This window comes from Numida meleagris, chromosome 1 (assembly GCF_002078875.1).
Source record: "Numida meleagris isolate 19003 breed g44 Domestic line chromosome 1, NumMel1.0, whole genome shotgun sequence".
In the NCBI taxonomy this organism is placed as follows: Eukaryota; Metazoa; Chordata; class Aves; order Galliformes; family Numididae; genus Numida; species Numida meleagris.
Window position 1 is genome coordinate 45,071,481 of NC_034409.1, and position 10,728 is coordinate 45,082,208.

The 10,728-nt window shown below is 42.4% G+C and overlaps 1 long non-coding RNA gene across 3 annotated transcripts; it reads left to right on the forward strand.

Annotated features, from left to right (window-relative positions):
• Nucleotides 1,453–10,483, forward strand: LOC110392223. 3 transcript variants are annotated; one of them, XR_002434278.1, is made up of 3 exons: nucleotides 1,453–2,094; nucleotides 8,116–8,223; nucleotides 9,169–10,483. It is a non-coding gene; the product is annotated as an uncharacterized LOC110392223 (long non-coding RNA). The 3 variants fall into 3 exon arrangements; XR_002434284.1 differs by lacking the exon at nucleotides 8,116–8,223; XR_002434274.1 differs by lacking the exon at nucleotides 1,453–2,094 and having other exon boundaries at nucleotides 4,360–8,223.

Below are 10,728 nucleotides of genomic sequence, written 5' to 3' on the forward strand. Positions count from 1 at the left end.
AAAAAGAGAAGCATGGGCCGTGCTGGCTATACACAGTCAGGATGACTAGACTGGAATGAGGCCCCAGGTTCTCACCTCCTAATAGGAGAAGTCAGGTAGCAGCTGTAGCTCAAGTATCTACATGCAGATCCTCTCTCACAACAGGCATTTTTAAAACAGCATAGCTCTGTCTGCTCTTGCTTGCAGCTATTGAGTGCTGCTTTAGGCAAGGGGTTAAGGAAGTTCCCAGCAAGGAACTGTGAAAAGATTTGAATGCAAAGAGACAGTGGCAAGCCGGTCTGCTTGTCCTCTTCTCCCAGGAATTCCTAAGTCACAGTGTGTCTCAAAATAAGGGCAAAGTGAGGAGGAACTTTCTCCCTCCACTATATGTGCAAATGCCCAGCATCCTATTTTGGAAGAATCTCCTTAGGAAATCAATGTCTCATGGCCATTGAGTAGTAGTTTATGTGAATTTCTCATACCGGAACATTTTATGGGGAATAATTCACCTCTAGTGAAGAAGCTGCCCCTTGGATTTCGCTGCTACTCCTTGGGACGTCCACGCTGCCTGACTTCATTAATCTTGTTTTTCATGGTCACTGTACTGTGCAGTTATTCCATTAACATATTGTATCGCCTGTGGCTGCTTTAATGTATGCTCGATTCTATATTTGCCTAATTTATTTAGGCATTTGTAGTGCACTGACCACTGTAGGGTGTCTGTCTATGGGCAAATGAGAAGAACATATGGCATGGAACTGTGAGCTATTGACAGTGCTCCTGGGAAGCCTTGTAAAAGGGCATGGCTGCTTTGACACAGCAGCTTTACACACCAATTAAAAAAAAAAAAAAGCAACGATTTTCCACATAAGGAGAACTTTATATACAATTATGCCTATGCATACTGTGCACAGAATGAAGGGAGAACGTGCTTACGGCCTGTAATAGATGTTTAAACTCCCAACAATTTTGGGATCCAATGTAAAAAGTAGATGGTACAGAGATCAGAAGCGGATCACACTATCTGGGAAAGCAAGGACCAACCCTTAATTCAGACATTCTTTTTTCTCTCGTTTTTAGAGTCGACAGTAGAACTGGCTAGATGCAGCAAACAAAGTGTGACAAAAAAAAATGTGTGACAAAACATTAATAAAAATAGAGCTTCTTTCCATGAGTTCATCTCTTCTGCATTTTACATACACACATACATTTCCTTGCTTGGAAATAAAAGCCATAATTATCTTATCCTTTTGCTCACTAAGCATATACGTAGCCTTTTTTCTTTAGGAACACAAAAAAGCACAAGATGTCAAATGACAGAGTCTAAAAAGCAGGAGATTTTTTTTTTAATTTATTACACTCTGGTTTAAAACATGTTGGTGCAAGATGTTAATCAAATATGAAATAATTTCTTTTTTATTAATGCATAATCATAATCTGGTATTAAAAACATTATTAATATTAAGTTGTTTCACAGCTGATCTTTATTAATATCTTATTTTTATTATTAACTGTATTTAGTTGAGAAGCGGAGAGAAAGCGTGATATATTAATGCCAATGGTACTGTGAACATTTAAACCGTATCCCAGTTTTAAAGGGTAGTTATCAGATATCTGTAGTATATTCTGAGTTGTTTTCCTTCTGATAAGAAAACTATTGCAGAATTTTATTACATTCTCCAGACGTGGCTAGTGACTTTGGGTGAGAACGTGTAACCTCTAACAAATGCACCCATGGTTTCTGAGAAGACGGTTCACACACTAAAGAGCTGGAACGACAGCAACAGTGTGCATGAGAAACTAACTCACTCCAAATCCACACACATTTAAGATCAGGCAGTCAGCCTTTCGTTTAAGCTTTAAAACATCCAGACCTCTCCAAAGTGAGCAGGGATGGCACTACTCAAAATAATGAGAAGCCAGCCCAAGCTTGATCCAAGCACCCATCACTGCTCTGTCACTGTCATTACATGTACAACTGCCGTAATCCCAGAGAAGAGGTGCTTTTAGGTGAGGCAGCAGGTACTGGCTCATAGCCCTGCCATGACCATTTGTCCCTCAATAACGGCAGGGAGCAAGGCAATTAGGAGAACAGAACTACACGCTGCTGGAAAGGTAAGACTATCTTTAAAGCCTCAAAAGCTTCTTCAAATTGTTTTATTGTCGTGAAGTAGCCTTTGAAATCGTTTGAATTACAAACAGTGAAAGTTTATTGTTAGACCAGCTATTGTTTCTGAGCCACAGGGGTATTTGAGCAGGGAGGGAAGAGCTGGAGCCAGATGGAGGAGGAAGGAGTTTCTTACCAGCACGTTGCCCATGCGGCACCTCAGGCAGCAAAAAGAGCAGATGTTTGCTGGAGGAGGGAGAGCACTTACCTTTTCAGTACCTATTTATTTACCAGCACTGTCAGCCTGGTACTGGGGGGCTGGCAGTCTGCGAGGAACACCATGAAAATGCTAGGGAAGGGAAGTAGAAATACTTACTCTCCTCTCTGGCCCCATGTTTACCTATGGTATAACACAGAACTTCACCCCCCCCTTGTGCTTCCAACTTCAGATCTCAGTGGAGCTTCTGGAGAAAACACTGAGAAAGTGTTGAAAGTCAGAAAGTAGTGTTTACACCGTGTGTGTCATGAGGGAACAGAGTTCATCTCACAGATGTAAACTTTGGGAGAAGAGCCCTCATGCTGATACTTGTGCACCGCTGTGTTGTGTGGTCCCTACATCACAGGGTCAGAAGGAGACAGTTTGATGTAGGACTGATCCTTCCCACTGACTCAGTGCAGGTAAGAAACCATCCTCCTGGGGCAACATTCCAGATTGCAAAGTAACACAAAAACTAAGCTCCCACCATCATACTGTACAGAGAAAGGAAGTTTAAAAGCTGCCATATATGATAGCTCCCTTAACATGACTGATGAGCTGATCTATAGTCTCATCTGCAGCTCTGCCCTGGGACAGATCTTGTGTCATCAGAGCACCCTAGTACAGCCGCTTGTATGACTGATGGGGCTGCATTAGCGTTAAGTCCCTGTCTTTAATCATTCCATTCTCAGAACATGCAGTTGTATTTATTCAGAAACTAATGTGCACAGGTGTCATGAGCACGGCTAATCCAGGCAAAAAAAACTCTATCCCCAAATCTGAATAGCTGCAGTATGCTTCTGCTGAGGGGATGCTCTAGGAATACACTACGAATACAATTGTATCTTATTTCAGCAAGACCTCCTGTCTCGGAACAGCTGAAAGCACATTGTCAGGGCTGCAGACAACAGCTTCAGCTGCAGATAAGACATATTCTGTAAAGAAACCACCTCTGTGATGAAACACAGGAAAACCTGTATAACTGCATGCGTTGCACAAAGTAAATTAACAATTTATAACTCATTCATATAATGCAGTTGCTCGCAGAAGGAAGTAGAGAACAATATCATATTCACTGAAGCCTTAGGAGGATGCTATTTTCACTCTGCTCACAAAAAAAAAAAAAAAAAAGTTGCTACCAGAGACCTAAAGGAAATGGTAGGTGTTAGCTATTCTAACCATTGTGGATTTGGCTGTCAGTTTTGTGTCATATTGAGGTTGTGCATGCTTGCACGCACATCTAAATCCTGAACTCCTTACATGCACTGCAACTCAACTAGCTCAATGTTAACGAAGTCTTCAGAAGTGTGGCTGTAGGTGTTCTCCCAGCCAAGCCAGATTTAATCAAAGTCTTTCCTCAGTCTAGTCCTCAGAAACAAAAATACACCTGTGCTTTCTTTACCCTTGGTGTTGTCAGCACTCCGGCTTGATGGTCTTAGATAAAATGTGTATGCACACAGATAAAATGTGTATGCATACATTCTCATGCAAAACAATGCAGGCTTCGTGAATGTCAGAGTGCTTGTTTGGAAATTTGTTTAAGAACATGAGTTACTTACTTCCTGTCTGAACTTTGTGGAGGTGCTTCACAGTGCTACCCAGGGTGTATGACACTGCATGCAACACACAGATGCCCAAATATTGAAATGCTTTAAGACACCCACATACCCATACCCAAAATGTAAGAACATAGAGCAAGTTACCTCCTTATTTACATAGGTTATTTTTTTCTTCTTTTTCACCCGAAGTTAAGTGATACCAGAGTAAAAGAATGGTCTATTTCATTAAAAAACAAAGAGTTGGAGGAGTCTCAAGGGAGGCATCATTCATTGCTCTCTACAATGACCTGAAAGGAGGCTGTGGCGAGGTGAGGTCAGCCTGTTCTCCCGGGCAACTATGATAGGATGAGAGGTAATGGCCTTAAGTTACACCAGGGGAGGTTCAAGTTGGATATCGGGAAAAGTTTCTTCTCTGAAAGAGTGTTGAGGCACTGGCACAGGCTGCCCAGGGAGATGGTGGAGTCACTGTCCCTGGAGGTGTTTCAGAACCGTGTGGATGTGGCACTGAGGACATGGTCAGTGGGTATGGTGGGGATGGGCTGATCGTTGGACTGGGTGATCTTAGTGGTCTTTTCCACCCTTAATGATTCTAGTACTTCTATGATTGTTTCCATAACATATTATTTTGCAGAGTATATATGATTCTGGACAATTATACAACAATTTAGACATTCATTCAGTATATACTAAAACATAAAAAAATGTTATTTTCCCTCTCTTACATTCACTACGTAAAGGAAATAATTCATGACCTATATAAATGACACACAAAAACACGCTCCCCTGCCTTTTCCAAAGTTTAATCCAACAATCAAAAATGACAACAGCATAGATAAGCACAAATGTCAACCAGCTGCACACAAGCACAGGCATGTTTCATGGCAGAGATGGAAATAGCTCTCACTTTATTACAGAAAGAAGGCTGGCTGGAGTCATGTTTGCTTTCCAGTATATATTCTTAAACATTTGTATTCCTCAGTTAAAAAACAAAACGAGTGCTGCTAACATGAAGACATGCTTCAAATGACCTTTCAGTTTTCTAGAGTGCAGTATACTTTCTTGAAGTAACACATGCACATGCAGAAATGCATACACTCATATGCGGAATACCAGCAGATTTTGCTGATGTTAAAGTGCTTTTGTCGCAGAATGTGTTCTCTAAACTGGAAAAGGTATCTCAAGTCAAATGTAGTGATTTTTCTTAAACTGCAGTGAAATTTTCCCCTCAGAGTCCAAGCGCAAGGAAAGCATGGAAAGTGAAAAAAACAAGGGCTGCTCTTTGGGGAGGGGGTGGCTGGCTTCCAAGGGCACAAAGCAAGTACACGTCGGAGCAGCTGCAAATGCTTGAGCTGGGATCCAGGCGCACAACCACAGCCCTCATGGTGATTAAGGAACAAGTTAACTCTCTGTAGAATGTTCTGTTATTTGGAACACGCAGCGCTCAGCACTGTACAGCCAGGCAGGGAAACACCAACACATCGCCTTCACTGCTGCCTCAAATTTATCAGCAGTCTCGGATCATTCCCAGTACACACTGCACTTGAAATGCAGGCACCTGGTTATACCAGCTTCCGTAGCTATGCATTATAAAAGGATCCCTCCTCTGATTTTTTTACTTTCAAACCAGTTCAGCTATCACCTGATTGCAGTTTGCTTTGCAGCCCTAATCAACATATTACAGCCTGGGAACTGCTGTGCCATGTCATTGCACTAAAAGGAAAAAAGCCCTTCCTATGAGGCATCCGATTGCCTGTTCACACAACAAAATTAAACCCTTTAAAAAATAAAAATAAATAATTAAAAAAAAGCAAGCGTTAAGCACTTTTTGAACTGTGCGGCCGTGTGAAGTTAAGTCCTTCCCACCCCCTTCATAATGCTGCCTGCATTATGCCTCTGGAAACTTGTCCAGGTGTGCTTCCCACTGCCTGGAATCACGGGATTGCTGGAGACAGTCTCTCGAAACCGCTGACACTGGCTTTCAATGCACTCCTTACTTCCAAGCAAATATTCTGCAAGCGTGTGATTTTTTGGCACTACCGTAACTATTGTGGCATTGCCCCGAAGGACATACTAACCCAGTTTAAAATAAGGGCATTTAATAGTGCAGAGCTCTATAACTTGCCTAGTAGGACTTTAACCACAGCTTTGTAAATGATTTCAAAAGCAACCTCAGCTGCAAACAAAAATGAATTCTCAATGGACTGTTTTATTGTTTTTAATAATAATTTGAAGGCTGTTTTACAGGCTTTTGTTTCTGGAAAGTGTACAGGTTTGCCAACCTTAAGCACATTTGTGAAGGCATAAAATTTAACTTTAGCTTTTGAATCAGAATCTAAGTTACTGTATTGAGGATGATTTCTGTATCAAGCTTAGTCAAAATATGCAGTCAAGCAGAAAGACAGACCAAGTGTCTGACCCTCCCTCCTGCCCACACAGAGAAATATGTATACTATGGCCAGATCTAGTAAATGCTGTTTCAGGGGGAGTTCATTTCAGCTTCTTTAGTTTATATCCAGAGCATTTGCTGTGTTTTATGTCAATGGCCAAGCGCTACTGGACATGAGATTCAAGTGTTTAGTGGAAAGTACTTAGCTTTGAACAGCAGTTTAGTCTATGTACTAATAATGAAAGGTGCTCTTAGTGCGTGCATGGCTGCCGGTTTTTTAACACAGGAAGAGAAAGTAATTATCTTCAGCAAGAAAACAGGCTGAAATTATTCAACGTGAACAAAATTGCCCAAATAGAGTTGTAAAACCATTCAAAGGATTTCATAATAAAATCATGCCCAAATTTAAATTTCTTCCATGATTGACGGTTGGACAAGGTGTGCCGTAAGGTTGATATACCTCTTTCAGAGATCCCTCGTTCTATTTTGGCTGTGAGCTACTTCATAACCAAACGGTGGGAAAATTGTTCTAGTGATTTTGAAAAATGCTGAGACCAAGAATCCAGTAATTGACCCAGAATCCATCTCCAAGCACAGAGCGTTTACATCCAGCATACTGCTGCTGCCTTGAGCCAGATTTTCCTTCCTTCCATTTCCTGGTCCAGGGCAGATAGAGAGTGATTTGGCAGCTAAATTAGAGCTATTGAATATTGTGTTTGTCATGGTATTCTTTTTATCAGCCATTTTGTTCTGGTGCTGATGTTGCTCCAATTCCCACATTAACCTTGCATTTTTGTTTCACAGCTGGTGAGAGTATGATGAAGTAACTCTAAATGACACACAAATATGAGTTTGTGTTTGCATACCACAGCCTCGTTTTCCATCAATATTTTTGAAAACAAAAGTATTTTTCTTAATTAACACATTGATCCTCAATAATATAACAATAGAACAATATTGCCTTTATTTGAATTATGTAAAGCTTTCAGAAAAATGTTTGAAATTGTCCTGTTTTCTTGCATACACACAATATTTAGTACATTTTGCTCTTAATTGACAAGTATTCCATGTCTTCTTTCAACATGACTTCTACACACTGTTAGAAAATTACTCAATGCATAGAATGGACTAGTCCAGTAAGTCAAGGAAAAATTTGATTTTTGTCCTTGCAGACTCAGCTTTGGTGTAATCAGATGGGACTAAGTACTGACTGGGCAATTTTAAGTGTTTCTCCTACAAAGTGGGAATGAAGCTTTTGCCTCCATTTGCAAAAGAAACAAAGTGGCAACTGCAGTATCAGAGCTCTTGTGCATCGGAGACTCTCAGAACTTGTTTCTGGGTATAAAGACAACAAATAAGATGAAAATTGGTTTTCCCAGTGTGTTTGGATTTTTAAGGAGACTCAGTCTTCAGGCAACAGGCATCTGAAACCAGGGAAACAGTGTTAAGTAGCCCAACATCTGACAAAGCAGATAGCACTGACAAGGCCCCAGTCAGGTCAAGCGGACAAAGCTCCACAAAATCCAAATTTGGCCCTGTCAGCATGACATTATTTGTGTCAGGGGGCGTACAGCAAAAATATGGTAAGCAGATGGAAACTGGGTCAATCAAAGGCAAAGAGGCACAGGAGGAAGAGCTTAGCTCCTATCACTTCTTGAAGACAAGGTCAAATGAACTCTTGCTTTTTTGTTTGTTTATACATGCATCATTTTATTTTATTCAAATATTTACCAGGGCCTTTCAAATAATCAAGCAAGTGAGATTTATTATTGTTGTTTCCAAAGCTGATTACAGAGGAGATATTGCTTGTTAATCTTTTCTCATTTAGAATATCTGCTCCCACACCCCTCCTCAGAACACAGATGCTTAAACTGCAGGACATCATTTTAATCCCGAGGTACTGTCACGGCTATGAATCCAACTGGTTTTATTCCAGGTAAAGGATAGCCAACTGCAATATGCCTACTTGCAGAACCATAATTGGGGGAACTGTCATCTAAGCAAACAATGTGTTAGCTGACCTTGCACAAAATAAATCCCTTTCTTTAGAATTAAGCTTATAGTCTCCTATTGACTGATGTGATGGGAAGTAGGGGCAGTTCAGGAGCTAGTCCAGTTTTAGTAGGGCACAAAATGTGGGACTTATCTGACTTGAATGGAGCCAGATGTTGATCTAGCAATCAAGCAAGGAAACAAAGCTGTTGCCAGAGATTCAGATAACTCCATCTTTTTAGCTGTGAACCCTGTGGAAAAAAAAAAGAGCAAAAGAGAAAAGTGGTGAGGAGGAAGAAAGGAAGGAAAAAAGGAAGGAAGGATGGAAGGGAGGGAGGGAGGAAGGGAGGGAAGAAAAAGAAGGGAAAATAAACCTTCCTGATTTAGGTAGAAAACTTCAGTTCCCAGCTGCAGTAAGACTCAAGTGTGCTTAAACAGCCAGCTTCATACAGCAACAGAGAGCAACTCATTAGGAAATGAAGGAACGTAAGTGCATTTAAAACATTAGCTCCAGTTTGGAAAGGAAACTTAAAGTGCATCTCCAATTCAAGCCTTTAAAGGAAATATTTGTGGCTTGTGACTGCAAGTGGGTAGCATATTTAAAAGCATTTCTTAAAATAACAGAGCAGAAACAGTTGTTTGATTGATTGTTAAGCAGCTAACAGGGCCCTGGCAATAAAGGTATTTGCCAAACAAATAACTAGAAATTGTGAACTAAACCATTATGTGGACATTAATTATTTCTCATTTAAAAGTAGCTGATGACAGAAATGACAAGCTGTGTTCGAGCACCCCAGCTACAGCACTGATTTGCTGTATGGAGCACCTGAGTGTGCACATCAGCCAGCAGCACGCCTGAACACTTTTTATTTATGTTCTACTCCCACAGGTGTTTGCAGAGCCTTGTTCCCACGCCTGCTGGCAGAGAGGGCTGAAAGCACCCCAGACACTGCTGCGAGCACGTATTTCTCTGTAAACACAAGTCTCATACATCTGTACCCCAGTCAGGTCCATGTCTGCCTATGCACACACCAATCTGTGGCACTGGTTTGGTGCAGCATCACAAAGTGGCCCATGATGGTGTAGGGCCTGAGGTGTGGATCCGGTACCTCCAGCACCCAAACAAGGCCTCCTTTCTGCATGCTCTGTGCCACAGTCACTGTGCAAACACCCGGTTATGAACATCACATACCTTGGCCATTAGTCATAGCACGTCGCAGGCAAGCATGTGTTCATGCAAATAGCATAAAAGTCAACAAATGCATAAAACCCTCTCAGCTGGTCTCAAGTGAGCATATGCAAACAGGAAGATGCATTTACCATGAGAGGAAGGGCTGCAGAGCAGCTGCCAGGCTCCATCTGGCCACCCAGAGGCTGTGCTAGCTGCCATCGCAGATCATCCCCGTTCAGCAGGCCTTCAGGTCCCAGAGCCACCCACACCCCGCAGCTCCAAACCAGCCCTGAGTCATCAGGAAGTTCCCACAGGGCCAGAAAACAGAAGTACACTTCCACTCAGTTCTCCCCATGCTGCTCGTTGTGTGGAGGCCGCATTGTAGTCCTACTCATGCAACCATCACCTGCCCCCTGAGCTCATATCCGTACCCTTCTGTCCTGGTTTCCTCTTGTCCCCATCAGCACTGCTGTATCTCCTTCCCAGCACTGGTTTCTTAAATAGTGTTTCATGGGCAATTCCACAGCACAAAGAAACTTGGATTTCTCACAGGTTTGCTGAAGTCGCCCAGTTCTACTCCTTCCTCTGCTGTAAATCATCCAACCCTGAGGACCTGAAGCAAAAGCACATACCTGAGAGTTACGTTGCAACCTTTTATTGGTGCAGGGTATTTTCTGGCTTAGATTTCTGCTAAGAAATGTGAAAGAGGCACAAGCCAAGAATATAAACGAGCTTCCGGAAGGTGCTTTATGAAAGCAGCAAGACATAGGAACCCTTTCGGTTACCTCCATAACTCACTTCCACACAGCGCAGTGAAGTGGGTCATCCTGCAGGAGAGCCAGGTTCACTTGCACTGCCGCCATCCCACACACTTTCAGCCCAGTGCAGCCAGTCCAACGGCTCCTCTCGTCCAGGAGGCACCACGACCTGGACATGGAGCAATACGAGTTCCTTCACACTTGCGGACCAGACAGTAAGGAGGCTGACACTACGAGGTGGATGGACAAAAAGAATCGGAAGAATGTGTTCTACAGCTGCCGCGTGTGTTGGCTGAGGGAGGAGGAGGGAGCGGTGGTGGGGCTCCGGTGTTTGCATTAGGGTGAGCCTTTTGTCTCAGCACTTCACAGCTCACTGTGAGACCACTCCACTTGTACGTAGAGGGCACCGTCCAGCAGGTTGTAGTCAGCCACAGAGTCATTTAATCACTAGGGCCACTAGCTGTGAGATCTGAGGCCAAAGAGCTAATGTTTTAGACACATCTGATTTCCAAGAGAGACA